General features: G+C 40.0%; 1 non-coding gene across 1 annotated transcript; it reads right to left on the bottom strand.

The window, feature by feature from the left end:
* Positions 1 to 2,494: 2,494 nt before the first annotated feature.
* LOC141589250 (small nucleolar RNA R71) lies at positions 2,495 to 2,601 on the bottom strand. The gene has a single exon (XR_012520198.1). It is a non-coding gene; the product is annotated as a small nucleolar RNA R71 (small nucleolar RNA).
* Positions 2,602 to 3,098: the final 497 nt, after the last annotated feature.

The following is a 3,098-nucleotide window of genomic DNA, read 5'->3' on the forward strand; positions in this document are numbered from 1 at the left end:
GAGTCTAGTTCTTGCTTGGGGACAAGCAAGGGTTCGGTTTGGGGAAGTTTGATGCGTGTCTTTTATATGATGTTTTACATCCCATTTTACACGCATTTCAGAGCTCATTCATGTAGTTTATGCTACATTTCTCCCTATTTCCGTCTACTTAGTATTTTTGTACATTATTGCAGAAATGTGAAGAATTCAACGGGAAAATCAAGCTAAATCCGTCCCCGAGTATCCTGCATTGCAAATGACGTAAAGGAATCACTTAAGGAACAAGCTTAGTGCGCATTTCAAGGCCCAAAAGACAAATCCACAAGTTTATAAGAGGCAAGTAGCAGCTCATCCAGTCGATCGACCACCTCCTTCAGTCGATCGACCAACTATCGGGTTCGAAGCTCTTTTGTTCTTGAGGACCGATCGATCGACCATCTATCGATCGATCGACCCAAATGCTATTTCAGACGAGAATTAAAAGACCAAGGAACTTGAAGCCCGTGAAGTTTAGGTTTTGGAATAATTGTTACGTGAACTTTCTATATAACGTAACTGGGAATACCTAGTTTAGGCATTCAGTTTTCATTCAGTTTTACCTAAGTTTTATTATCAGTTTTACATTAAGTTTACATACGGTTTTTAGGAATAATTAGGGTTTGGAATATTGTAAGCATTAGAATTTTCGCTCTTGATCTTAATCATTCTTCTGCTACTCTCGGTATTCTTCTGCCCTATTTCAATTCATCTGTTTCGTTATTAGATTAGAATTGCTAGTAGCTTCCCGAAACCATCTTTATTGTTGCATGTTAATTGTTTGCCCTATCGCTTTAATTATGAATTCAATTCTTTTACTTCCTAGTATTATTGTTGTTATCACTTTCAGCATGAGTAGCTAAATAGTTTGTGCTAGGATGTAGGCGAATTGTAGCATAGGCGGCATTAGATTATACACGGCCTGAACCCGCGTGTTGGTCGATCGACCACCTTACCCGGTCGATCGACTGACCTCGTGAGCTTTATTTCGTTTTAATTGATTTTAATGTTGTATTTAATGAATCGAATGCATGCGACCAGTTAGATATCTTTTTATGACCGACCCATTAGATCGAAAGATAGGGGAGGTTGTTAGACCATCAATTGAATCGACTAAACTGTGCTAAGATCGAAAGATAGGTATAGTTTAGACTGTTAGTCACTTTTCAGAACGAAAGTTAGTATTAGTGATATTAGGGACCTATAGCGAGATCGAAAGATGCTATTTGTTAAGAGTGGACCGAGAGGACCTCTTTATTTCCCGCCTCACCTGTGTTGACTTAGACCGACTTAGTTTGCTGCCGCCGAAGCTATAATGAACCGATCATCCTAGTACCCCTTCTTTATCTGTTAAATCGTCTTTTAGGTTTATTATCTTTATTTGTTCTTAGCTATAGACCATCTCAACTCAACCCCCACAATTGTTACCTTAGACTGAATATAAACCAACTAGAATTTACATCTGCCTCCTTGTGGTTCGACCCTGTTACCACTAGCCTAGGTTAGTCTTAATAGGAAATTATAAATCTTATTTTTGGTACTCACAACGACGGGTATCAGTGACCTTCTACATCAACCCAATTTGTGACACCCCTTAGACACCACTACTTGCAATAGAAATCTCATTTCAATACCCGTCCCTTGGGATCCGACCTTTACTTGCCTCTTTACTAATTGTAGAGTTGTTTGTGAAGTTATAAATTGTGTTTTGATTCGACCGTGACCCAACGACCACATCTTTAATTGTGAACACGAAACGGACCCGATCAAAAATGGCGCCGTTGCCGGGGACGGTGTTTACTTGATTTAGATTTCTTTTTATTGTTATTAGTTGTGTCTTTCTTCGCCTTGGGGAAGTAAAACTCCTCAAGGTTTGTTCTAATTGTTTTCGAGTTGTTTGATATTTTGCATGTCTAGAAGGTTACAAGGTGATTTGTTACCTTTTGACCGTGAAATCGAAAGAACCTTGACGAACAATAGGAGACTTGTTAGGAGGAATTTAAGAGGTATTAGTGAAGTTATTCAACCCACTAGTGAGTTCGTCAATCCTTTCGCAATAGAAGGAGAGGAGAACCCATTACACAATACCCCACAAAATCCACCTACAATGCCTAAATTCTCGTCACACTCCGTACCCACCGAGGAGAATCTACCAAATGGTACTCCTACACCGCAACATCTAACCGGAAATTTTATTGCCAAGTCCGCCTTCATCCAATTAGTTGAGAGGAGCCAATTTGGGGGGATGCCGAGTGAAGACCCTCATTCTCATATGGAAACCTTTTGCGACTATTGTGATGCAATCTCTCAAACGGGCGTGACTCAAGACCAAATTAGATGGGTCTTATTTCCTTTTTCTTTAATCGGCACCGCGAAGCAATGGTTGAAGGGCCTTGATAAGGCCACCCTCGGAATAGATTCTTGGAAGAAGTTGGCTCTAGCTTTCTACAAAAAATTCTACCCACCGGAAAAGACTAACATGCTAAGAGCTCAAATTAAGGGTTTTAAGCAAAGGGATGAAGAATCTTTGTATGAAGCTTGGGAGCGGTTCAAGGGAATTTGTCGCTCATGTCCTCACCATGGACTTAGCGAATGGTTTTTGGTACAACAATTTTGGAATGGTCTATATGAAGATTCTAGGAACATTCTCAATATGGGATCAAATGGAATGTTCACCGAAATTGATGACAATCAAACATGGAACAAGATTGAGGAAATGGCGGTCCATAACTCACAATATAGTAGACCTCGCAAGGCTACTAGAGGAGGAAAGCATGAAGTGGACTCCGTTACTCAATTGGGTGCTCAACTTAGTGCTCACATTGACACAATCAACTTGAAGTTTGAACAAGCTATGGCTAGACTTGAAGAAAACTCAAAATCATCAAAGCATCATGTTAATGCCATGACGGCATCCTCATCAATCCCAAGTGGGATATGTGAGAATTGTGGAACTTTAGGACATGACCAAGGTGAATGTAGGGGAACAAATGAACAAATGAATGCTTTCCAAGCATACAAGAGTGGTACCCCTTATTCCAACTTTTACAATGAAAACACCAAATTCCATCCAAATCTCTCAT

Source organism: Silene latifolia, chromosome 6, assembly GCF_048544455.1.
Source record: "Silene latifolia isolate original U9 population chromosome 6, ASM4854445v1, whole genome shotgun sequence".
NCBI lineage: Eukaryota > Viridiplantae > Streptophyta > Magnoliopsida > Caryophyllales > Caryophyllaceae > Silene > Silene latifolia.